This window comes from Canis aureus, chromosome 34, assembly GCF_053574225.1.
Source record: "Canis aureus isolate CA01 chromosome 34, VMU_Caureus_v.1.0, whole genome shotgun sequence".
Classification (NCBI taxonomy): Eukaryota; Metazoa; Chordata; class Mammalia; order Carnivora; family Canidae; genus Canis; species Canis aureus.
Window position 1 is genome coordinate 29,011,941 of NC_135644.1, and position 27,984 is coordinate 29,039,924.

Genomic DNA, 27,984 nt, shown 5'->3' on the forward strand with positions numbered 1-27,984 from the left:
GGTTTTCGCTTTTTTTCTTATGTAAATATTTAAAACTTAGATTTTTCTTTGGGTATCTATCACTTTAGCAACATCCCACACATTTAACATTTTCATTATTGTACAATTCTAAATATTTCTAGTTTTTATTATAATTTCTCATACGACCCACCAGTTATTATTCAAAAATAACCTATTAAATAGGTTTTGGGGGATCCCTGGGTGGCGCAGCGGTTTGGCGCCTGCCTTTGGCCCAGGGCGCGATCCTGGAGACCTGGGATCGAATCCCACGTCGGGCTCCTGGTGCATGGAGCCTGCTTCTCCCTCTGCCTGTGTCTCAGCCTCTCTCTCTCTCTCTCTCTCTCTCTCTCTGTGACTATCATAAAATAAAAATAAAAAACAAATTTAAAAAATTGTTAAATAGGTTTTGGGGGTTGACTTTTTCTTATTTATCTTTATTTTAGCTCCTTCTAGGTTAGAAAACACATTCCAAGCAACAATTACTCCCCTAGAATTTTGTTGTTGCTGCTGTTAAGATTGCTTCTGTGACCTAGCACGTGTTCAATTTTCATTAAGTATATAATGTGTGCCTGGAAAAATGCAAATTCTCTAAATGATAGGGGTATTGTATATATCCATAAGAATGTATATTTATTCCAGTAGTTTATTGTCTTACCAATTTAATTTCTGCTTAATTTATTAATAACTAAATATATATACTAAAATCTGTAGTGGTGGATTTGTCCTTTTATCCTGATAATTTTGCCAATCAGTGTCTGTATTTATTTGGAGCTATGTTAAATGAAACAAAAATTCAGAGGTGTTATGGGGTATGTTCCTCCTATTTTATTTTTAAATATCCATTTTAGATCTGTATATTAGCTTTACAAGTATATTTATTTTCATATTACTGGACATATATTGGGCTATTTAGATTGTTGGTTTATCAGTTTAAAAATAACTTTATCTTTTAAATACAATGTTCAGTGCATTTATATTTGTTATGTTTATTGATTTTTACTCCCACATTATTATTATTTTTTTGCTTCCTATTTCCCTTCATTTGCTTTCCTTTCCCCTATATTTTGATGACTTTTATTTTTTTAGATTGGTCAAGTGTTCTCTATTACATTTTTGTTATACTGCTATGGAAATTAATCATTTTATTTCTCTTCTTTGGATATTAATCACTTTTAATCTCTCTAAATAGCCTAGGCAAATGACAGTAATTATTTTTCCCATCCTCACAAAATTTCCAATTTTTAAATCCCCAAATCCAAAAACTATTTACATTTTATATAATATTCAGTATTCATTAGTAAAATAACTATTTTTACTGTAATAGACTATTCATTTGCCTACACATGTATCAGTTTTTATTGTTCATCTTTGCTTTATGTATCTCATTCCTTTATTCTCTTAATTTATTCTCTGATCGTTCAGCCTTTCCTCTATCTCATTTTCTGAAACTGTCTCTTTTTCCTTTATCTCCCTAAATTACAAGCTAAGTATATATAAAACTGAGGCTTAACAAATATTTTCTTTCCACTCTTTATTTAAAAAAAATTTTTTTTAATATTTTATTTAATCATTTGATAGAGCTGCAGGTAGAGGAAGAGCGAGAAACTGGCTCTCCTCTGAGCAGGGAGCCCAACATGGGGTTGGATGCCCAGGATATGACCTGAGAGGAAGGCAGAAGTCAGATGCTTAATCACCGAGCTACCTAGGGCACCCCTTCTCTCCACTCTTTAAAGATATCTCCCACCTACCCTCTCCCATTAATTTATGGCTTCTGTGGTATTCTTGAAAATTTACCTGTAATCCTAAATATCATTCTTTTTCAGGTAATCCTATTTATAATCTCTGTTTGCATTTAAGATGGTCTCCTCCTTTTTTTAGTGAACTTTGCTATAATATTTTTTTCCTAAAAATTTTATTTATTTATTCACAAGAGACACAGAGAGAGAGTCAGAGACACAGGCAGAGGGAGAAGCAGGCTCCATGCAGGGAGCCCGAGGTGGGACTCGATCCTGGGTCTCCAGGATCACGTCCTGGGCCGAAAGCAGCGCTAAACCTATGAGCCACCTGGGCTGCCCTGCTATAATATATTTAATTATCTTGCTAAGGATTTATTTTGTATCCCACTTAAAAAAAAAAAAAAAAGCTATTTTTAAGTAATCTCTACACCCAGCATGGGGTTCAAATTTACAATCCCAAGATTAAGGATCACATGCTCCATGGAAAGAACCAGCCAGGTGCCTCAGTGTATCCCACTTCTGAGAATTCATGGATTAATAATGCTGAGAAATTTTCGGCCATCAAATACAATTATTCAAATTGTATTTGAAATTCAAATTCAAATACAATTATTTCTATACTTTCCTTTTTAGAACATTGCGCAGTTATTTAGAGGCTATTCATTGTGTCTAACCTTTATCTTAACCTCTTTCATATTTCATGTCTTTTACTCTAGCTATATTCAAAACAATTTTCAAATTCTTTTATTTTGCTAACTCTCTATTCAACTATGTCTAGTCAGCTGGTTAACTTGTCAACTAAGACTTTATTTAATTCTGTTTTCATTTCTTAAAATTAAATATTTCTGTTCAATTAACTTATGCTTTATTTTATATCATCTTGTTCTATTTTTTTGATTTTCTATTCTGCAATTTTTCCACTTACTAAGCATATGAATTATGTTATCTAGAGTCTAATCTTGCTATTTTTCTTGTACAAACACCTAATCATAGTGTATTTTTATCTCTCCATGTGTTTTGTAATTTTGCATTGTGAGATAGATTTTATCTATTGAATTATTTTCCACCTTGCATTGGTCATGTTTACCTCTCAAAGTACCAGTAGAAGAGCCACTTATTTCAAATCATCATAGATCTATACTTTTATAAAAAAAATAAAAAGTAATTATTAGAATAAATTGAATTAACAGAGACTTAAAAATAAAACTGCTAGGTTTTAAAAAATATACTAGATCAATTTTACATTAATTATTCTGTCAAATAGCTATAACATTTCTAACACTCTCAATTTCTGTACTTACCTTATCACTGATCAGTAGCAATCAGTTCATGAACCAGCACCAATCCACAGATCACTACCCAAAGTAACCCTAGAGTGCTCTAGAATGACTTTGTTTTTGTTCTGTGTTACACAACAGATCCATCATTATTATGAGAGAAAAATTTACTTTTAATTGTTGTTTGAAAGATTCTCAGATTGTGTGGATAAAATAAATTTGAACCTGAAACCTACTTAAAGTTCAAGCCAACGTTTACAAATTTTGAGGAGACATATTCATTCTTAACAAGAGACCAGGTAACAAAAGATAATTTTCTTTTCCATCTCTTAATACTAAAGGATGAATGTTTTTCCTGTGTATCCATTTCCTCAGGGCATGGTTTTTTGAAGTTACTGGTTTTTGTAGAAATCCCAGTGGTAATAGTCCAGCATATGTGGGCACAGACTCATGACCCTATTCCTGAAATTGACCATATCTTTCTATCCAATTGATCTAATTTCATTCTTGGTCAAACAACCGTAGAATCTAATACAAACTGATTTCTTCATTTTAAGTCATGGCCTCATTTCTTACCTCTGCATTGAAAAGTATGTTAGATTTCATCTTGCAGTTCTGATACTTTATCCAATAATTTTTTCCATATTATTCAGTCTAAAATAATTCTCCAACCTGGTACATCCTAGAACCTAGAACCTAGATGGAACACTGATACCTATTCTTAAATTTGAAGGTCTTTCTTGGCTTTTTTGTAGTTTTTCTTTATGAGGTGCTTAAATTTTTATGAAAGTTATTCACTACATAAAATACTGGGTGATCTCTTGTTTGCAACCATGCAACTCAAAACTGATACCAATATGTAATTTTTTAAAAAAATTACTAGATGTAACTATAAAGAACAAGATAATTTACATAAGAAAAGACAGAAGATGAATAGAAACTTATACCTTCTTCCAATTCCAAAAAGGTTGGAGCTATAGCCAACTACTTGCCTATACAGGAGACATCAAAAACAAAATGATACCATGATATAAAGTACAGGGTACATAAAGTACAGGGTACAAATATATAGTATCCAAATTCTAAATAAAACAAAGCAAGAATTACAAAATTAATAACAAATTATTCCAAGTTTACTGAGTGAAGCCAAGAGAGCATACAATTTATTAATTCAATTTTGGATATTGTTCTAGGCACATCAGTCATAGGAGTTAATAATACACAGAGAAAAAATAGCAGAAAAAACTCAGGCCAAAATAAATGTATTCATTTATTCTATTCAATATTCTTTTGATTGTGGAAAGTTCTAAAAATTAGGTAATAAACATAACCTATATTAAGGTTGAGGACTCACAATACTGAAGCAAGTTATATATAGTGGTCAGAGAAGACTTTCTCAAGTAATTTTTTAATTGTTATCTTAGAAGTGACAGGAATCTGCGTAGGAATATGGAGGAAAGTGTACCTCTACCCAGTTACACATTGGATTCAACTGAGAAGCTTTTGGAAATATTCAACCATTCCTACTTCCCATTTTCAAAAATCTAATTTTATTGATTTGGGTTAGAGTGCAGCCATGTTTATATTAAAGCTCCCTTGGCAGCCTGAAACGTGCATCTGTGGTTGGAATCATTGACCTTGGAAAGTGAATCTTCAACTTCTCTACACATTAAAAGGCATCAAGAGGGTCTCAAAAATTGCATTTCCTAGGCGACATACGTGGATTATATCAGAACCCCTAAAGGTGGGTCTCAGGCATCAATATTCTTTCATAACATTTCAGTTGATTTCCATGTGCAGCTGAAGTCTAGAATCTGAGTTATAGAGGAAGAATGTTCTAGACCAGAGAAAGAGCAAATTCAAAGACCTCAAGCAGGGACAACATGTTTTCAAGACTAGCAAGAAAGTCAGTTCTAATGGAAAGAATAAACATGTTCACAAGGTGATTTGAGAATGACAGTTTTAATGGGAATCATCTGGCAATGGTTAATCAGGAGAAAGAGTTACTATAATTTCTATTGTAAATATATCTTCTTGGCCACTGGATGGACATTAGGCAATATATTCATAAGTGTCATAATAGATATATGTTTAATTAGTCCAAGAGAATAAATAAAATTTAAAATAAACATAAGGAAATAACTAAATATAGGAACAAAAATGGAAAGAATTATAAGGGAGTATATTGCAAAATGCTAGGCAAATAAATTCGAAAATATGTGAAATGTTTTTAGTAAAATATATATAAACTTTTAATAGACCAATAAACAAAGACTATATTGTCACACTATCAAAGAGCTATCTATAAAAAATGAACAAGTCTGTATTGTTTTGTTGGTAAGTTATTTCAAATAAAAACAATGAATAAACAAATCCAAATATTATTTCAACTTATCTGAAACATAACTTTCAGAACAAAGCTTCTAAATTCATTTTTAAAGCCTGTCATATCACCAATAGTAAAACTTGACCAAGATACCAAGCCAGACAGCCAAAATAACTATAGACAAATCTCACTTACTAAAATGATACCAAATTTCAAAAGAAAATATCAAATCAAATTAAGTAGATGTACAAAATAACATTCTGTGGACAGACAGGTTTCATCCCAGACATAGGAAAGGTCATTTACTTTCATAAAACAAGCTAAAATAATGTATTAGTTATCATACAACCAAAGACAGTTATAAATATTGAATTTGTATCTACAGGAAAGCTAATAAATATTTAGTCACTCACTCCTCACATTAGTTCTATGGGATGCCATATGACTGGATTCTACTGAGCTTTGCTAGGCTATGTTGAGCTGAGTTGGACCGACAGGATCCTCTGAGGACCCAGGGTGAAGGACAAATACATCTGGAGCATGCTGTTCTAAATGACATGGGACAGAGAGGTAAGGATGGGCAAAACGATACAAACCCATTTAAAGCTTCTGCACCTATGGTCAAAGCAAGTCATGTGACTTATTCCAAAATCCATAGAGTGGAAATGTGTACAATGAGTGAAGGGAAACAGCCACCATAAAATCTGTCCCTCAAAATAAACATGTGTTAGTGGCCAAATAAAAATCTTTACTATCCTAAAAATAGATGGATTATTTTTTGACATAATAATATAGAGATCGAGCTATTAAAACCCAAAAGTCAACATACATTTTAACAGCTTAACACTAAACACATTTTATTTAAGTGCTAGAAATGAAACAGATGCTTCCTTTATCAGTACTATTGAACAATATTCTGGAAAATCTAGCCAGCGCAATTAAAGAAGAGAGGGAAATAAGTGGCATACATATTTGCAAGAATGACAATTTAACACTTTATGCAGATGGTATGACTATATAAGCAAGAAAACTCAAGATAATAAACTATAATCAACAAGCAGTGAAAGAATTTAACAAAGTGAATAGAGAGCCAATTAATACAGAAATTGGCTTCCCTATATATAAACAATGGCAGGTTAAAATATAAAGAAAAAATTATTATCACTTATATGCACATAAATAATATTAGTAACAATCATAATCATTGAGTATACCTAACCAGATATGCATGAAATCTATATGAAAAACACTATAAATCCATGATCTATTATATGCCAGGCATTTTACAAATGATAGCAATAGTCTTGTAGGTGTAGTAAGAAAGACAATGTTCTTTGATAAGAAGCTATATTATTATAATTCTTACAAAATAAATTCATAAATTCTATTCAATACCAATTAAAATTCCATCAGACTTTTCACTTGGGGGCACTTGACAAAATGACACCAGGGTTCATAGGGGGGAATAAATATGTGACAATATCCAAGAAATTTCAGAAAAAGACCAGTAATGAGACCCTTATCAGATATTTAAAAGGCCACTAATGAGGGACTTTTAAAATAAATTTTAGTTCTTTTATATAATAATTAATATGAAGCTATTAAAAATAGATGTGCATTTCATATGCAGACTTCCAAAATATACTATTTTAAACATATAAACATAAATAAAATTTTAAATTTAAAAACACACATGAAGGATTTCTGAACAAATAAAAGAAACTATTAAGTGGTTATATATTCAGAGAGGCACTAGTGGTTTTCTACTGGAGAAAAAAAAATTTGTACTTTTCATTGTTTGATTGCCTTTTTGTCATAAGTGTGTATTATTTAGTTTCTATTCTTAATTGAATTCTCAAAAAGCTTCCCAATGCTGATGGGCTTATGATGTGTCTAGGAATCACAATGAAATTTGTATCAATAACAAATATTATAATAAAACTTATTACAGAACAAAAAAATTCAGATCAGCCTATGAAACACCTTAATGATTTAATTCCTTAAATTGTGGACTGTACTATTAATTTTAAGATATCCATTTGCTTCTGCAGACATATATTCCACATACATTTCTCTGATTTTAATTGTAATATTAATGCTAAAATATGAAGGGATCCCATTTGACAATAGCTGAAAATTATCTGAGATTCCCCTTAATTTTGAGAGTTTCTATTCTTTTTATCTCACCGTGTGGATGTATTACTTTTCAAAGGAGCTAGCCAAAAATATCTGGAATATTCTGATTAGTAAAGAGTGCAATGACATTGCACTGAGACACTAAAAGATTACAAACTTTGAATAAAGAGTATTGTGACAGAGTGTGCGATAAATCTCCCATTTGCTCAAGGGACTAGATAACTGTAGCTTCTTATCATGAAAAAAATAAGTATTATTTAAATCTCATTCTTCACTGGTGTTTCACAACTCTTCGCCAAAATATCCAAGCCATTGTGACTTTTAAATATGAATTTTTCAATATCTGAAATGCGTGAATGCCTGAAATAACTTCCCACAAGAGATGGAAAAAGTTAGCTAAGGCTTAATGGAAAGGACACATACCACGTACCTTACTTGCAGCAGCATCACTAAAACATTTTCGCCCAGGAATCTGGCCCTGAGGAAACATATTTGATGTTGAAACAAGGTCTCTTTGCTAGTTATTTCATTGCATGTCCATCTGCTGTGTTGAGAGCTTGCCAGCTCACAAACTGGTCTGCTATTTTCAGTAAGTATGTGCCAAAGCAGCACATGGTTTAGACTGGCAGATTACATAAGGCTGCGAGTATCCACTATAATAAAAATTTAGTCTTTTGCCCAGTGTGTTTGATCCTTAAATTGCTCACTGTGCATTCATTAACTCTCCAAAATTCCCTTGAAAGAGGTGACATATCATTAGTTTACTTTATAGTTAAGGAAACTTGACAGGAGATGGAGTTACTTAACCAGAGCCACAGGTAAATCTCAGTGGGATGTCTGGCTTTGCTTACCTAGAACTATGACTTCTCACCTAAGTTTTTGATACATCAGGCAAAAAAAAAAGTTATGTAATTCATTATAGTATAGACTGTGCTCACCATAACGGATATGGATATTTCCTAAAAGTAAGAATAATGCTTTTGAAATAAGGCAACAACACATATATTTGCTACCATTAATTCTGATGTATTATGACTCTGAAAATCCTTGCTTACAAACCAGTAATTGAACTACTATTGTATTTTCCTCTTACAAGTCTATTTTGGTGCCTCCTTATGCCTTGGTGGACTGGTAGTCTCTGTACCAGAAGAGCCAGACAGAGGAAGCTGTAAGAATATTGTCTAGTGCATGGAATTCTTTAGAAACCTTTGAGCATAACTTCTTTGGAAAAATACGTAGATAATTTTATAAAAATTTGTCAACTTTTACAATCATTTTAAAGTTTAAAATTATGAATGAACAAAAGTTGTGAAAATGTATGAACACTATTTCTAATAACTAAGTATCGTGTTATAGCAACGTTTCAAGAGAATCATAGTTTAAAATAGGAGTTTTGAAATTTTTGCGGTTCTTTAAATCAATTGAAGTTTATTTTCTTGATCAAAATAAACTTCTAGGCCTGTAAAAAATGAAATTTACAATTTTGATAGGCTATTTTGTTAAGGGCTTTGATGAGAACCGAGACAACATACTGATTATATTTGTGAATTGTGTGAATCTGAATGAGATATAGAAAATGTGTACCTATCATCAATATCTAAAAAATCTTGATGGGCAAAAAAAAAAGTAGATAAACCATTATTGTCATAATGTGGTACCATCAAATGTAAGATCAACTTGTTCTAAAGTCTAAAAAAGTCCAGCTTTACAAGAACACAATAAGGAAAGCTTGCCTAGGAAAAAAACCTATGTAACAATCGCACTGGAGTTTTAGTTAACCTTGAGTGTGATGTGGCCAGACCATCATACTTAGTTTGGATCACTATATTTTGAAAGGAATTTTAGTAAACAGGAATAGAGAACACAAAGTAAGATCATCAAAGACCCCAAAAAATGATAAAATGCTTAGTTTCAGTAGTGAGATTATTTAACCTAGAGAGTTTAAATGAGACACAATAAAATTTTTAAATATTTGAAAGACTGCATGTAAAACTTTATTTAGCCAAGATTTATATGATTCCAGAGGCAAGAATAAAATCCAACAATTCAATGTTACCAAGGGACAGATTTAAATTCAAGTTAAGGAAAAAATTTCTTTAAATAAAACGATCTGAAAATGAAATGGGCTTTTTAAGAGAAAAATGCTTGAAGGGCTTTAAAACTATAGACAACAGTTTGTAAGTTGCACATAAAAAGGGATCTATCTATCGAGTTGGGAGGAAAAGTAAGAGATTTGGAACATTATACTTTAGTGGGCCTTTTAAATTCATACGCAATTTAAATGAAAATCCTCTAGAAGTCAAGACCAATTGGTTGAGCTAATACCGAATACTTACATATATGTGCATGTATGTTATATATATTTTATGCTTATTCCAGTTTAGATACAAGCATGTCTGGAGAAGTGGAAGGGTTTTTTTTTTTTTATGTTGTAGAAGTTAAAGTTTTAGTAAATATTTATTCACCCTTTAGGTTGGAGAAATTTGGATCCCATTCTTTTTAATCCGAGTTTGTCTTTGAAATCACTTGACTTCCTCTTAACTGTTATAATGATTCTCCGCTGTTTACATGGTTAAAATGGACTAGAGATAAAAGCGACAGCTAGGGCAGTGCGTACAAGGACAGAGAGGCGAGATAGGGGCGGGTTCCTTGAAGATGACAAGAGGAAGCCTGGATTTGCTGTAGGAGGCAAGAGGCCACGAGTAAACGGATTCAGAAGGCAATGGTTTGGTCTGAACAACAAGAAACAGGGAAATGTTAAGCTCTCAAAAGCTTTCCAAAATAAAAGGGACATGGAGAATACAAGATTTGATATGTCCTAACCCTGCTATCTAACTGAGAGACACACAAAAGAAATGGGCAGATAAAACTGGCATTTATCAGGAGTGGAGTAGATACACCCTTAACCTGGTGACTCCATGGGCCGACTACAAGCAGGAGGCTTACTCGTCTGGAAGGCGAGTTCAACACCCACAAGGAGGGATAAGACCTCAACAAAGAAGGGCGGAAGTGAGCCTAAGGACAGGAGGTGGAAGCCTAATGGGATTGGGCAGCGATTCCCATTTCCAAGAGCAAAGATGACTTTTAAGTGACTGCGTTTTCCATGTCCCTGTGCAAGTAGATGGGTGGTGGTGACCCTGCCTGAGGTATAGAACGTGGTGGATTTGCACACTTCTGCTAGGAGCTACGGTTCATTCTCTTTTCTGTAGCTACAGTTATTTACCTGGAAACAAGGTGGGGGGGAAAAAGATTCCCTTTTATCTACATGTCTGTATGCCTACTCAGGATATGATTTTAAAGGGCTTCAATTCTGGTTTTTTTGTTCACATATATAATATAGAAGGATATCTACAAGTTCTTTGTTATATATGTTTATTATATATAAATATATATAAAGAGTTTTATATTTATTTCTATTTTCAACTAATAAGTGGGTTTTACCAGATGTTGCTAGTCGAGGAATGAAGTGGGCTATGTCTCGTTGTTATTATTTAAAATAGGGCTGCTTACTAGGTTATAGGACTGATTTCATTAAAGTAACATTTCAGGTTCTTAATCCTCTTGTATACTTACAAAGTTGAGGTCTATCTGCAGAAGTCAAAATTGTTTTCAATAAAACTCACCCTTAGAGGGGTTAGTTAGTTCCAAGAAAGAAAGCAGTTCTTTGGCCATCCTCGGGTCATCAGCTCCCAGTTATGTGTTCACTGTTTACGAAGCTCTGTTTTGAGGAAATGAGAGCGTGTGCGTACAATAAATAATAATTTGGGGTGTTTGTTCACCTCTCAGAATAGGATACTCGGAGACAAATCACATAAGAACATGAGAGAACAGGTAGGCTCCAAAAAAGGGCATCAAGCTGTAGGATACAATGTAAGTAGGAAAATATAGGCTATATTCAAGTCCTAACTTTACTCAAGAAGAGAAGAGAGCTAATGAAGATCTCCAGGTTGGAGAATAATTTGCAGACTGATGCTGGGTCTCATAAAAAAAAATGAGCAACTCTAAAAATTACCAAGAAATAAACAAGATAATCCCTCTTCAAACTAATTCTATTAAACCCTTTACTCTTCTTTCTCTCTCTACGTCTTCCATAAAACAAGAGTGAGTGACTGTATTGTTAGGTATGTCAAGCAGATGACAGGTGTCTGAATCCCAATAGGGGATTGTATGAACGAAAATGCCCTCTTGTAAGGTGAGGAAGAATCTGATCAAACACTGCTGGGTACTTACAGTGGTCACATCATTCCCTTGATCTGAAATTCAGGGAATTTCAAATCTATCTTCCAAGCACCAGAAAATTCTGAAAATTCACCTGTGGGATGACAAATCACACCTTTGCAATGTTCCATGTGAACATATTGAAAGACATCCTCTTCATACTTTTTCTTTTTTTAAAAAAGATTTATTTATTTATTTGTTTGTTTATTTATTTATTTATTTATTTATTTATTTATTTAAGAGAGAGAGAGAGAGGCAGAGACACAGGCAGAGGGAGAAGCAGGCTCCATGCAGGGAGCCGGATGTGGGACTTGATCCCGGGTCTTCAGGACCACAACCTGGGCCAAGGCCGGCGCTTAACCGCTGAGCCACCCGGGCTGCCCTCTTCATACTTTTTCTGACTAGAGGCTTCATACTTCATATTTTTTCCCTTTTTAAGAGAGGAACCTAGATTTACATTTCAAAGTACTATGCAGTCTCAGTACTAATTAATTAATAAGACATCCAAAGAAAAGAAATACACGTGAAATAAATTCTCATTTCTTTTTAAAAGTCATTTATTTAACCACACTATGAGTATTATCCTTATGATCTTTAATTTCTAAAACACTCTTATGGCTTAATAGCAAGTCATCTGAATCATCAGGTTTATCCTATACTTAAAATACAAGTATGTGGTCAAACTCCACTTTGAAATAATTTTTTAATAAGTTTATAATAAAAAAATTTAACTAAAAGACATTTATAAATGTATGTGTGAAACATTATTTGACATTCACTTCTTTTCTTCTTGACAGTAAAAAAGTTTCAAACATGGAAATGGACAGAAAAGTACAACGAGCAAGTCTAACTTAAATAATCACTTAAACTTAAGTCGTGGAAGGAACGTTTATTATAATAGAAGTACTTGAAATTACATGGGAAAAAGCTACGACAATTGGCAGATTATGATTCAAGCACCTGTAAATTTTTATGACACTGTAATGTTTTAAAAAACGTAAGAGTGGGGACTCCATATGCTATTCAGTTTAGGATAAATTAATAAAATTCTGCATATTATTATCTACCTTAGTGATATTTTTGTGGAGTCTTCAGTTAAATTCAAACTACTGTAAATCAATTCCGTAATAGTTACTGAAATAAAGAGAAAGAAGATAAAACCTTGAATAAATGTACCCAGAAAAAAACATTATAGTCTTGGCATGTTTATAGTTCAACAGGACATTAAGTTAGCAATTCAGCAAAAAATGAGCCTTCCAAAATATTTAAAAGTACTGATTTATTCTTTCATACAACCAGACTAGTGATTTCTTTAAAGATCTCATCGATGTGTAGACATTTATTTCTCATTGAAGCCCCGGATAGTTTATTGCACTTTAGTAACCCAGGAGCTATTTTTTTTTTAAAGAGAGGAAAACCAGTTTTTCACAGTATTGAACACACGGTTTGGGAGGTTTCGCTGTATGAAATAGGGCAAGGCTACTTTTGAGAGTCTGCTATTTATCTCTTAAAAAAAAAAAAAAAACCACTAAAGTTTGACTGACACTAATTTCCTGAACAAGATACCCTGGAAACTCCAGTTTATCTCATAAAATCATAACAGACAGGGTTTGTGATGTCCCCTCTGCAAGATTCTTTCTTCTGTCAGTTTATAGCATTTGAAATGACGGAGGGAGATGCGTTCCTTTCAGATGCCATCCAGGAGAACAGAACCTGTCACCAACAGTGTAATGTGCTGTGTATTATCACTCTGAGTGATCCAGAGGCCTAGAGACTGTCATCTTTTTAGACTGTACAAGTCAACACAAATAAAACTGAGGAGGCAAATGATAATGTCTGAGATAGAGCCAGGCTCATTCTGGCCATTACTTTTTCTTCAAACCTTAGAGATGACATGATGTGAAAAATGAGCCTATGCCTAGTTCAGTGCCCATTAGTGTGTGAGCACATTATCTTCCACTTTTCACATTGAATCTCTCTGTACTCACTCTGCCAGTTATAGCTCGGCAGCCTGTCAGCTTAAGGGGTTTTAGGCTCCCTTTTTCCCCTCAATTTTATGTAATTATAAATAAAAAGTAATATCATCTCTCTGTCGATGTAATGCAAATATTTTGAGCTACTTGTTCACTAAATTAGTCACAGTATTTCCTAAAGTTTTTTAGAAATTATTCTTTTGCAGCTAGATTACTTGCCTGTTGTTTTGAACATAAAATAACCACTGAGAATGATTTTAAAAAATAGAATTTCAGTTTAAATAAATAAGCTGATTATTTTAATCTGCATTGAGTGAGACTTGATTGCCCCTCTCACTTTCTATCTCTGACAAAGGTTACAGTTTTCCATATCTAACTACCTCAGATATTCCTTATCGAAAGGGGAATAAATAGTATAATTTTGTGCCGTGTAAAAGACTCAGGAATATTTGTTTTCTGTTAGTAACTTATTGCTGAAGAAAAGCCTGATGAGTATTTTTACAATCCTGTCAGTTGCCAGGACCTCACTTTGCCTCCACAGACATAAAAGAAACCATCTTTGTGCCTGGTGATGTGGAGAAATCAATTAATTTATCATATCACTCTTTAAGTGTCACATTTTTTTTTTGGCCTAGGGTAGCAAATTGAATTATGAAAATGTACTTTTCAACAACTCTATTGGGTAGAAAACCTGACAGCCCTCAAAGTGTACATCTGCCATCTTCCAAAATAGATGAAGGCACACGTATGTGTGCGCGCACGCACACACACACACACACACACACAAACATTAAATAAAAATCCCATTTTTGAAGAGTTCACTAGCATTATCATGTTCACTAGCATTATCACCACCTAGATCAAATTCCTATTTTTTTCGATTTGTAATCTTCAATTATCCCCAGTGTTCTCAAACATAACTACCTATGTGTAGGTAGAATTAGGCACATTTAAAAAGGATTCCTAAGGGTATATGTACCAAACATGAGAGTGTTATGATTCAGTTATTTAAATTACAAAGGGTTTTATTAAAATAGAATAAAAAAGTTGTCAGTATTTAATATGCCTTGAAGGATGTGATTGGTGATTTTTTGGACAGTTACTGCGTATTTAGTTTTGCCATAATACCCTCCCTTACTATTGCCTTCATGTTGGATTCTATTCGATTTTGTGGCCACAGAAAGGGCCTAAACAAATCTGAGAACCGTAGAAAAGAAGCTGAATTTCTTGTTAGTGAATTTTCACATGCATCCTATAACAGGAGTGTAACAGCAGGTTTTATGATGAGCTTTGTTTTATGTTAGAGTCATCAGCCTTCCCCTCTTAGACTGGAGCGTTGTTTGGGTACCATAATTTCTTACATCAGAAAATAGTTTACAATGTTTTCAGTTCTTTACTGAAATGTCAATGATAGACATTACTGTCTGTGCTGAAGTTAAATGGTACCACATTGGAACAATGGTAGATGCAGAGTATTTATTTTAACTTCGTCTTCCATTTTCTTCTGCATGGATTATCATCCCATATTATTTATGGCAAGAATGATGGCCTGAATGTACAAAATTGTGTGTACTGTCTGAGAGAGATATTAGAACAACCATGATGACTTTCGGTGGTGAATATTTTGTCCAGAAGTCACAACAATGTTGGTGACATTAATTGAGGTTTATTTTAAAATTTTGATTCAAATAACAAATAGATTAGTAGTCCAGTGAATGACCACCTTTGAGAAAAACCAAAACCTTAACTTATGGGAAGGTGCAAGATACACAGTGCATGTTATAATAAACTATTTCACCTCTTTTGCTTATGCAATATTTCAGAGTTTTGTGTCAGCCATGTAACTATTTTATCTAAAAACTGAAACATTCAAATAGACTACTATTAAACAGACAAACTTAAAACATTTTATTAAATTTTAAGTGATTTTCTAATGTTACTTTTTCAAAAGAATCATGGAGATTAAAATAGCTGCAGGTTTTTCATTTGTTAATATTGTATTTCCTAAAAAGAAATACCTTTTAAAATTTTGAGAATCTACTTCAGCCCCAATTAAGTGAAAGAAGTGAGTGATTATTTTTCAGTCTTTATGATGAAGCCCACTGCTTTTTACTTTCTTACTATGATGTTGCCCTTGGCACATCTATTCCTGAGAGTAGCTACTAATACTAAAGTAAAATGATATATTCATTGCCGATAGAAAGCTGGCATGAAGGTAATCCAATTCATTGGCAAGAAAAGCTTGTTACCAAAGACATCCAAATAACAAATAATCTATAGTAATTTGAATTTTACTCCCAATCCCCTTTTTATTCAGAATGAGCTTATTCTATGTGTATTATTTTCATATTTTGTTTTCATATAAAACTGAATGAACAATGCATTCCTGTATTTCCAACACCTGTGGGTTTTTTGTTTCACTCCTTTTATTTTCCTTACTCATAAAAAATATTAAGTACCTTAGTTAATCCAGTTGTTATATTTTCCAAAGTAATATCTGGCTGGTGGTCTTCCTAACCTTGAATGGCCCAATTTTCTAGATTTAATGATGACTAGATTTAGTCATCCCAACCCTTTTTCACTCTCCTTTTAAAGAAAAAGTTTTTTTTGTTTTGTTTTGTTTTTCTGTTGTTATTGTTGTGATTGTTTGTAATTGAGGTCAAACATTTCTCCAGGTTTACATATTATCTTTATGCTTTATTTGGTTATCAAAACACTTGCAGATTCATTTTTACCAAAGACAGTATATTTAAAAATTGATTAATAATCCATAGGCATAAAATCACATTGCAAAAGAATTTTTATGTTTATACTTTTAAAAAGATATTGATATACCCAGAAGAAGAGGAAAAGATTAACTGTTCAGGACACTAAAATTAGAGGGGAAAAGGAATGGGAGGCAGGATCACTTGTGCTAAAGATTTAATTGATTAAGAAATTCTTTGTATTAGAAGTCCTATGATATTAAAGAAACCATCCCTTATTGATATGCTTTTTAAAAATGTTACTAACTCTTTTAAAAAGTTTTTATTTCATTGACACTAGGTTTCACAGATTTTCCAACTTCAAATAAACTCTTTACTTGCCATAATTTTATGCTACTAAAGTAAGTCATCTTGCCAAGGGATTAAGGGATGTTAGAAGGAGAGGGCCAGTTTTGTGCATCTCAAGATGATCGTATTATTCAAAGCAGAAAATCTGTAATGAATCTTAAGTAGATTTATGCAAATAGTCCAAAATCCACTGGAAATGTATCTGGTAAATTAACTTTTTTTCCCCCCCTTCCAGTGTCCACTTGGGAAAAAGTGTTGCTGAAAGATGAAATGCAAATTAATTAATTAATTAATCAATTGATGCACATTTTCTTTTTTCTTTTTTTTTTGATGCACATTTTCAATACCAGAGTTGTCTCAACTTATTCTATTGTTGCTTATGCAATAATGGTGGAAGTTATATGCTACACAAAGGTAGAAGACCCATCAAAAAGATAGCCATTAGAAGCAAATATCTAGGAGCACTTGGGTGGCTCAGTCAATTAGGTTTCTGCCTTCAGCTTCTGGGATCAGAGTCCTAGGATCAAGCCCTGCTGAGCAGGGAGTCTTCTCCTCTCTCTGCTTCTCCACCCTGCTCAAGCTCTCTCTTTGTTTCTTTCTCCTCTCTCAAATAAATAAATAAAATCTTTAAATAAATTAAAAGCAAATATTTATAACTGTTAGGAACTTTGAGTCAGGACAAGATAGTCCCCCAAAAAACTAAGATATTTGGTTGCACTGCTTTTTTTTTTTTTTAATTTAAAGATTTTATTTATTTATTCATGAGAGACAGAGAGAGAGAGAGGCAGAGACATAGGTAGAGAGAGAATCAGCCTCCCTGCGTGGAACCTGATTTGGGACTAGATCCCAGGACCCAAGGATCATGACCTGAGCCAAAGGCAGACGCTCAACCACTGAGCCACCTAGTTGTTCCAAAAATCTATTTTAATAAGTAGAAACTAAGAGTATTATATAAAGATTCCACCAGAAAACCTGCAAATCCTCTGAAATATTTAAATAAAAATGAAAAATAAACATGTATATAGTACATTAATTGCATCTTATGTTATATATTTAAAACTTTCACGCCCTGTACATAAATATGTCCAAATGAAGATGAATTATATGAGTCATTTCAATAATTAAGTGACATCTCTACAATTGAAATAAAACAATGTTCAGATTGGCTAAAAAAGGAAACCTAAATTGACTGGTTATAAGAGATGCATATTAAAAAAGAATTTCAGGGATCCCTGGGTGGCGCAGCGATTTGGCGCCTGCCTTTGGCCCAGCGCGCGATCCTGGAGACCCGGGATCGAGTCCCACATCGGGCTCCCGGTGCATGGAGCCTGCTTCTCCCTCTGCCTCTGTGCCTCTCTCTCTCTGTGACTATCATAAATAAATAAAAATTAAAAAAAAAAATAAATAAAAAAAAAAATAAAAAAGAATTTCAGAATTAATAAAAATGAAAAGATGAGCAAGATATACTGGGGAAGCAAATGAGAACAAGGAATCATGATCTTGATGATAAACAAAGTAAAATTCATGTTCAAAAAGAAAGAAGTGAAGGAAGTAAGGAAGTAAATGAAAGGAAAAAGGAGGGAAAGAGGAAAGGGGTGAGAGAAAGAAAAGGGAAGGAAGCAGGGAAGGAAAGAAGGAGGAAAACTAGAGAGGAAGAAAGGGAGAAGAGTGGAAGGAGGGAAAAATTAAACAATGCAGTCACTATAAAATACTAAGTGTAAAAGTCAAGTACAGAATCTGCTAGTAATATTTATGTTAATAAGACAGCAACTACTTCTATAGAAAAATCATGGAGAATTTAAAAGGTAAATGAAAAGAAAAACAATAATAATGAGTTTAACACATCTCTCCAAGAGTGATTGAGGAAAAAAATATTAGGGGAACATAGTTGTACGTGATCCATAATGTAGATTTCATTGGTCTTGATGAGACGTGGCCTAAAAAGACGAATGTGTTCGAACACTGACATTTAACAATTATCTCTTTTTTAATATTAATCTCACATTTATAAAAATATAAATAATACAAAAATCTTCTGATGATAATGCAAATAAAAAAGCAAATTAGAAAATAATGAAGTGATGGTTCAAAGAAAGCCTTCCTTTTACTTAAGTTAAAAGTATGTCATTCATTAATCCATTTATAATCAAATGACAACGGAAGTCCTCAGAATTTCAAGAAAGTACCAGTAATAAAAACAATATTTAGGCACACCTCAGAGATTTTGTAGGTTTGATTCCAAAGCTCCACAATAAAGCAAATATTGCAATAAAGGGAGTCAAGGAAATTTTTTGGTTTCCCAGTAACATGTAAAAGTTATGTTTACACTACATTGTAATCTATGAAGTGTGCAACAGTGTTGCATCTAAAAAATGCACATACCTTAATTTAAAATACTTTATTGCTGAAAAATGGGAACAGCCATCTGATTTTTCATTCAGCGAGTTGTAATAACTGACTGCAGATCATCATTAACAAATACAATAATAATGAAAAAAGCTTGAAATATTGTGAAAAAGATCAAAATGTGACACGGAGACACAGAGTAAGCAAATGCTGTTGGGAAAATGGTGCCAATAGACTTGCTCAATGCAGGGTTACCACCAATATTCAATTTGTAAAAACCGTAGTATCTGCAAAGTACAATAAAGCAAAGCACATTAAAACAAATTCTGTCTGTAATAGTATGTATGAAACACAGCCAGTGCGGTGTTCCAAGGCAAGTTCACAACAGTCCATTCTTATACTAAATATATTAAAAGTGAGTAAATAATTAAAACATGCAGGTCAGAAAAGGTAGAAAATGACCAAAAAGTAAACTCAAAGAGCAGCAAATCAAACTTAATGAATAAAAATAAATAAATCATCTTAAGAAAACAAATTAATGAAAAATAATAATACATAATAATATTACTATATACATATATAGTAATGTATACTAGAGAAAAATATGTAAATACTGTTTTTTTTAGAGGTTGGAATATGATATATGATTAGAAACATAATAGTAAGAAAAAAAAATTATGAGAAAACAAAAATTGCCAATATCAAGAAGCAAATGGGGACATCACTATATATTTAATGACAATTTAAAATATTATAATAAGTTGCTCTAAACTATTTTATAACAATAAATTTGACAATTGTATAAAATTACCATATTCCTTGAAAGCACAATTTACTAAGAAAACAGAGGAAATAGAAGCACATAGTATTCTAGTATCTGTTAAAATTGAATCACTTATAACAATAACAACAACAAAGAGCTTTGTATAGAAAGTAAACTATATTCAAATGGTTTAACAACCGAATTTTTTCCAACATTTAAGGAAAAAGCATTACCAAACTTGCATAAACTTTTCTTGCAAACACAAAAGACATAGAATTGGAGGGGTAGCACTTTTTAACTCATTTTAGGCTGGCATAGCCTTGGGTTTCAAGAGATGATATGGACAGATGAATATTTCTTTTAAAAATAGATGTCAATGGGATCCCTGGGTGGCGCAGCGGTTTGGCGCCTGCCTTTGGCCCGGGGCACGATCCTGGAGACCCAGGATCGAATCCCACGTCGGGCTCCCGGTGCATGGAGCCTGCTTCTCCCTCTGCCTGTGTCTCTGCCTCTCTGTCTCTCTCTGTGTGACTATCATGAATAAATAAATAAAATCTTAAAAAAAAATAAAAATAGATGTCAAAATTTTAAACTGTTGTTAAACAGTTGAATACAGCAGTATAAAAAGGGGAAAACATTTACACCAAATGAGATTTATTCCAGGAAGACAAATATTCTCTAAGTTTTGAAAGTCAGTAAATCTAAATTGCTATATGAAATTAAAATGGGAGAAAAACAAATCATCCTTTAAATAGATACAAGAAATACCATTTGATAAAGTTAACATCCATTCATGAAAAAAGCTTTTAGCAAAGTTTGAATATAAGGGAACTGCCTCAACCTGGTAAATATCACATGTAGGAATGAGATATTGAAAATGCTGCCCCCGAGAATTGGAATTAAATGATAACATAGGAATTATAAAGAAATACAATTAAAGTGTCATTGTTTTCAGAATATTTCCCTTGTCATTTTTATTTTTTCTTCAGCGAGATATCCCATTTACTGAAATTTATTAATTTCTTTATTTTGCTGTTGTCTTGGCTATTTCTGTGCTTTCCCTGAAATCTGTGAGTGGTGGTTCAAACTATTTTATATTATCAAGTTAAGTACGTATTGCTAAGAATTCTTCTTAGAGAATTACTTTAGCATCATCTCATAAATTTTAATATTGATTTTCCTGATTTTTTTCTAAAAATTATTGATGTTTGGCTTGACAGAAGAAGAATATTTATTTATTTATTTATTTATTTATTTATTTATTTATTTATAAAGATTTTATTGATGTATTCATGAGGGACACAGAGAGAGAGAGGCAGAGACACAGGCAGAGGGAGAAGCAGGCTCTCCTGGGGGACCCTGATTCGGGAGTCGATCCCAGGACCTTGGGATCACCCCTGAGCCAAAGGCAGTCGCTCAACCACTGAGCCACCCAGACGCCCCAGAAGAATACATTTTTAAATAACTTTATAATGATCAGATGGAAGCAAGTTGTTTAGGAATTATTACTAATTTCTTATTTATTTGCAGAGTTACCAACAAATAGTGCCAATATTTTTGCATTTAATAAAAACCAATGAGACTTTACTTGCGGCCAAATATATCTTCAAATGTTTGTATATTTTCAATGAGTTCATGAAAAGAAGACCTTTCTGTATTATCAAGGTATACAATTATATTGATTAATCTTATAAGCATTATTTTTATAGGTATTATCAACTGACTAACTGAAAATCCATTTTTACTATTCTGTATTTCCTCTGATTTCCGCTATATCAATGTGGCTTCTAGGTTTTCTCTATAAAAATATATATATTTGTGTTGTGCCTTTATTTTTAATTGTAGCCTTTGATTCAATAATTTGCATTTGTTTCCTGAACTTTATTATTATTAGTTTCAGGTGTACAACACAGTGACTCAACATCTCTATGCATTATGCCGTGCTCACCACAAGCACAACTACCATCTGTCACCTTCCAATGTCATTGACTGTATTCACTATGCTGTGTCTTTTATTCCCATGACTTATTTCATAACTGGAAGCCTGTACCTCCTACTCCCTTCATCCATTTTGGCCATCTTGACACTCCTTCTCCCCTTTGGGAACAATCAATTTGTTCTCTGTATTTACGAGTCTGATTCTGCTTTTGGTTTGCTTATTCATTTTTGTTAGATTCCACATATAAGTGAAATCACATGGTATTTGTATTTCTCAGTCTGACTGATTAACTGAAGTCTATTTTAATTGATAAGAAGATCCAAGTATATTTTTCTTTCTGTTTACATTTGTTTCAGACATGTTGCCTACAATTTTCTTTTTAATGTCTCCAAATCATTTTTCTTTAATTGGGTTTCTTGCAAATAGCAAAGAGTTAAATTTTATGGATAAATTTGACTACTTCTTCTGTAACAGGTGAGCTACACTTATTTCCATTTATTTTAATGATGTATACATATGTTTGGCCTTAGTTTAGTTGTTTTTGTAGCTACACAAACATATATATGTGTACATGTATATAAAACATAGAAATATATACATATAAATGCATATATATGCATATATATGTAAAATACGTTCTATGTGTCATATACACACAGATATACATAGGATTTATTATTTTGCTGCTTTAGCTCTCAGTTAGTGTCTTTATCAGAAACTCTGTCCTGATCACCTCTGGACTCCTGTATTACATTGATGGCCTCTTTTGTTAGACTGCACGTATTGGTTTGCTGTTATGAGCAGTAATAAAATCGGCTTGTAGCTCCTTCCCAACACTCACTTTTTTCAACAGTGTCATCTTCCTTCATCTTTGTCTCTGTATGGTAAACGAGCTTTTACTTATAACAGTTCATTTGCCATCTTTATCCTTTGACAAATCTGTAAATTTATTCTAGTTCCTAATATCCTCTCTTCTCTTGACCTACAGAATAATTATAAAAATCCAAGGTCAGCCTCCTTTGGAATTTCTTCTCTTGTCCCCAGATTTGGTTTACAACGACATTTAAGAGGGAGAGAAATGGGGACATTTCATCTGTGGCTTCCTGACACCCGCTAGCTAAAGCTATAGGCTCAGTAGTGCTCTTTAGTGAACATGAAAGCAAAATTGTCTTTTCTTTTTTTCAAGATTTCATTTATTTCTTTGAGGTAGAGAGAGAGAGGGCGAGTGAGCGAGCGCATGGGCAGGGGGCCGAGCTGCGAGTCTGACTTCGAGGGTCAATCCCAGGACCCCGTGATGATGACCTAATCCCGAAGGCGGACACTTAACCGACTGAGCCACCCAGGTGCCCCCACAGTTGTCTTCTCGATTTAAAATCCCCGGCCTCAGTGTCAGCTAATGTGGTTGAGAAAGCCAGCAAGAGCAGTCAAATGAACCCTATTGCCTAAAACACACGCCTCTCAACTTTCTTTCTTCTGTGATTGCGTCTTGGACTCAGCGGCCTGAGACCGCGAGGACGTGGGAATGCGGCCTCCTGTTTGCTAAGGCGTTAAGGGCTGGTAAGGCCCATGGGCCAGGCCTCTAATCCGAGCGCTCCGTCCCAAGGGCGACGTCTGGACGTTCTGACTTAAAAATGCTGTGGACAGAAAGTCACACCGACTGTGCTGGATCCGCCAAGGCCGAGTCTTCGGCAACGAGGCGACCAAACGTTCAGCTTGGAGGCTCTCCGGAGCGTGTTTTGACCCCAAGTACTTTATGTCCCTAATGATTTTCTGGGTCCAGTTACCGAAGTTCCTAGTCTTTGCAGCAGAAGCTGGTAACATTCCCTTTGAAAATAATCCACGTGAAACCAATTAGAAGGTGAATCTGAAGGAGACGGAAATCTGGCGACGCTCGTGTGGGACACTGAGCTCCTGCGGCTGGCGGCGCGGGCTCCCCGGCGCTCTCGCCTCCGCCTCCGCATGCTCGGGCCGCCGCAGGCACCGGCCGCCAGCAGCCTCCCCGAGCCGCCTACGGGCGGGCAGGGCCAGGGCCCCAGGGGCAGGCCGCGGCTCGGGGACCCGGAGACCCGGAGACCCGGAGACCAGGCCCAGGCAGCAGCTCGGGGACCCGGAGACCCGGAGACCCGGAGACCAGGCCCAGGCAGCAGCTCGGGGACCCGGAGACCCGGAGACCCGGAGACCAGGCCCAGGCAGCAGCTCGGGGACCCGGAGACCCGGAGACCAGGCCGCGGCTCGGGGACCCGGAGACCCGGAGACCAGGCCCAGGCAGCAGCTCGGGGACCCGGAGACCCGGAGACCAGGCCGCGGCTCGGGGACCCGGAGACCCGGAGACCAGGCCGCGGCTCGGGGACCGGGGACCGGAGACCAGGCCGCAGCTCGGGGACCCGGAGACCCGGAGACCCGGAGACCCGGAGACCCGGAGACCCGGAGACCAGGCCCAGGCAGCGGCTCGGGGACCCGGAGACCCGGAGACCCGGAGACCAGGCCGCGGCTCGGGGACCCAGAGGCCAGGCCCAGGCCGCAGCTCGGGACCACCCGGGGACCAGGCCCAGGCCCAGGCCTCGGCTCGGGGCGCCCAGGTCTCCGGGCGGCGCGCTCCCGCCTCAGCCCCGCAGCCCGCGGCCCACAGCCACGCAGCCCCCGCAGGCTCTGCGGCGCCTCTTCCTGCTTCTTCCCTCTTGATTCATCTCTTCCAAAAAATATCTTGCAGAGGTCCATTACATGTGACTCAGGACGCGATAGTCCCCATATTTCTTATTTATTTATTTTTTAATTTCAGTGTAGTCCACACCCAGCTATGTTGGTTCCAGGTGTGCGTCGTGGGCTACGCGGCGCTCTCCTTGCTTTTCTCTGACTGGAAATGTCTATTTTGCCTTTCTTGTTGCGTGGTAGCTTACCAAAATATAGATTTCTAGATTGATGATTTTTTTTCTCAGCTTTTTGACGGTAGTGAAGACTCTCGATTGCATTAATTCTTGTGTAAGGACGCTTGTCATTATGTCAAAAGTCATTTGAAATTTTTCCTGATTTTTTAAAGATCTTAATCTTTATGTTTAATATTCTGCAGTGTTACTAATGTGTGAAGCTATGAATTTCAAAATGTACCATTAAGCAAGACCCATGTTTTCCAAATCTGAAGATTTGTGGCTCTGTTAATGCTGTAACTATCTCATTCCATTTTAAAAATATTTACTTAAAAAAATAAAATAAAAATAAAAATATTTATCTTAAATGCCTTTCGATCTACATTGAACCTATTTACTCCATCTTTTTTACCTTTATATATATATTGTGTGTGTGTCTTTTATCTCTTAAAACAGGATTCCAAATTTTTGATTTTATGTTTGCCTCCCAAATTAATTTTATGTTTGTCCAATATAGGATTTTTTTCTATCCACTGAGTTTTAAATCCCATTTTAAGACTTCTTCATGTATACATTTTTTAAATAGGACTGTTCTTTTTTCATAATATATTATTTTTACTATAGTGACTATTTTACAATTAAATATTAAGCTTATTACATGAGAATTCATGTTATCTAGAGTTCATGGATGTACTAATTTGCAATGTGCATATGTTGACGTTATACTATATCATCATATTAAGTAATTTATAATTTTGTGTGTGTGAAGCTATTTTCAGCAAAATTGTTTTATTTTTCCACTGGACTTCCAATGCTTTCTGCATTGTCGAAGTTCTATTTCTGCCAGGTTTTTCAGCAGTTCAGATCTGAATGGCAAGTTAGTGATGTGAAGAAGCAAAGACCATGTGGCTTCATTCTGATGGCAGGTACATACCATTTCCAGACAGAGCTGCAGCAGCTACTCCAGAAGTCTAGATGGGATCCTCAGAAGTAGGAGAAAAGAGTAAGAAGGTTAGTTGTGTGTCCAGGAGCAATGCTGATGGCATATTCATCAAATTAGTCCTGATTGTGATTGTTGGTCCTATTTGAACATTTTTCAGGCCAGATCTCTTATTCTCTGCTCCTTGCCTAAATTTCCCAGAGTCAATTGTTTTCACTTACGTTTACAAATGATGGCATATACAAATTTCTTTACGTTTATTACTTATCAACACATCTAATAATGTTCTACTATCAAAATAAGTAAATTCTTATTAATTTTAGACAATGTTTATCTTAGATTTAGGAGCCCTGTTAACAAAAATACAATTATGCTTTTATTTGATGTTATATTTGAAATTATATAAGTCAAATGTGAAAGAAATACAGATTCACTCTAATTAGTAAACCTATTTTTTTCAAGATTTTATTTATTTATTCATGAGAGACACACACACAGAGAGAGAGAGAGAGAGGCAGAGACACAGGCAGAGGGAGAAGCAGGCTCCATGCAGGGAGCCAGACGCAGGACTCGATCCCGGGTCTCCAGGACCATGCCCTGGGCTGAAGGCAGGCGCTAAACCACTGAGCCACTCGGGCTGCCCAGTAAACCTATTTTCTTATAAAAATATTGATTCATACCATCAGTGGTCCTGACTGTATGATATTCCTTTGCTGAAATAAAGATCTATTGAACCTATTTCCAAGTAGAAGGCAATGAGATAATATCCAATCTCTTCCTATTAAAACTGACTGATTATAGCCTAGTAAGCAAATATGTTTAAGTTTTGCAGTCTTATTATGGGATCTTATGCAGTCCTTTAAAATTATGTCTAAAAAAAAATTTGTAACATGTAGAAAGAGCACATTATGACATATACATGGTTTGAATTAGATTGTGGGAAGAGAATAACTTTTTTATCTCTTGAAGATAATAAATGTTAAAAATAACTATGGTTGTAAAGGGTGAATTTTCAATATTTTTCATGAGTCTATATCCTATTATGTTTACTCTGTGTATCCTGCAATCACTGTGAGATTATTTGAACAATTGTTTTAGTTAAATTAACAATGCTTATATTTTTGCATAGAAATGTCTGAATTTTAGTGTAGAATTGATTTATAGAAATGCATTTACTGCGGTACCTGGATGGCTCAGCTGGTTAACTGGGTGCATTCAGTTCAGGTCATGATGTCAGGGACATAAGATCGACACTTGCATCAGGCTCTCTGCTCAGTGGTGAGTTGGTTTCTCCCTCTCTCTTGATGATCTCTCTAGCTCTCACTCTCCCTCAAATAAATGCATAAACTCTTAAAAAAAATACATCTACTTATTAAAGGCCATAAATTTTTAAAGAAAACATACATATTCAGTCAAATTTGTTTATCTATGGGTGCCTGGGTGGCTCAGCGGTTGAGCATCTTGCCTTTGGTTTAGGTTGTGATCCTGGGGTCTCTGGATCGAGTCCCACATCGGGCTCCTCACAGGGAGCCTGCTTCTCTCTCTGCTTGTGTCTCTGCCTCTCTCTGTGTCTCTCACGAATAAATAAATACAATCTTTTAAAAAAAATTATCTCAGTGTTTAGAATATAGCATTTTATTTAATTATATTTCTACAGTTTGGCTATCCCTATTGTACAACAATATAATAATCCAATTATAAAAAAGAGATGGAAACAAAGAGTCTACTTTACAAATACTACTTATTAGAGATGGTTGGCCAATAAAGAAAAACTGGTGGGCTACCTCAGAGCAGGCCAGGTCTAAAGAAGCTTATATTAGTGTTCCCTTTCTGCTATTTTGGTTTTGCATTTTATTAGCTAAATAAATTGTTCATTTTTTAAAAAAGCCACACTGTAAGGAGTGATACAATATTTAAAAAGGAAAAACAATTTATAAATATCTGGAGAAATTATTAGAAAAAAGGTAGAGATTGCATGTTCAAAAATTATCTTTAATGGCAGGGTTTTATTGGGAAAAGCCTGCTTGCAACAGTTGCATTAAACTGTTTAGCTTTTTTTCTGTTATGTCTGGCCCCTTTAAAAAAACAATTTTTGATCGTTCACTACTTCTAATTTTTTTTAAAGATTTTATTTATTTATTCATGAGAGACAGAGAGAGAGAGAGAGAGAGGCAGAGGGAGAAGCACGCGCCATGCAGGGAGCCTGACGTGGGACTTGATCCCGGATCTCCAGGATCATACCCCGGGCTCTGGTGGCATTAAACCACTGAGCCATCGGCTCTGCCCCACTACTTCTAATTTTTAAAACTAACTCCATATTTTCACTGTCACTTTGTTAGATGGTGACTTTTTTGGAAGTATTTTCACAAATGCAATAAACATTAACATGTCAAAGGGTCAATGTCTCTATTAA

General features: G+C 34.9%; 1 long non-coding RNA gene across 3 annotated transcripts in view; it reads left to right on the forward strand.

Moving 5' to 3' along the window:
- Window positions 1-13,884, forward strand: part of LOC144304456 (uncharacterized) — a 36,072-nt gene extending 22,188 nt beyond the window's left edge. The window contains exons 3-4 of one of the 3 annotated variants that reach the window (XR_013371363.1): window positions 3,155-3,312; window positions 12,491-13,884. This is a non-coding gene — a long non-coding RNA (uncharacterized LOC144304456). The remainder of the gene's footprint in view (window positions 1-3,154; window positions 3,313-12,490) is intronic. The other 2 variants (XR_013371362.1, XR_013371364.1) reach the window with 2 other exon arrangements.
- The last annotated feature ends 14,100 nt before the right edge of the window (window positions 13,885-27,984 follow it).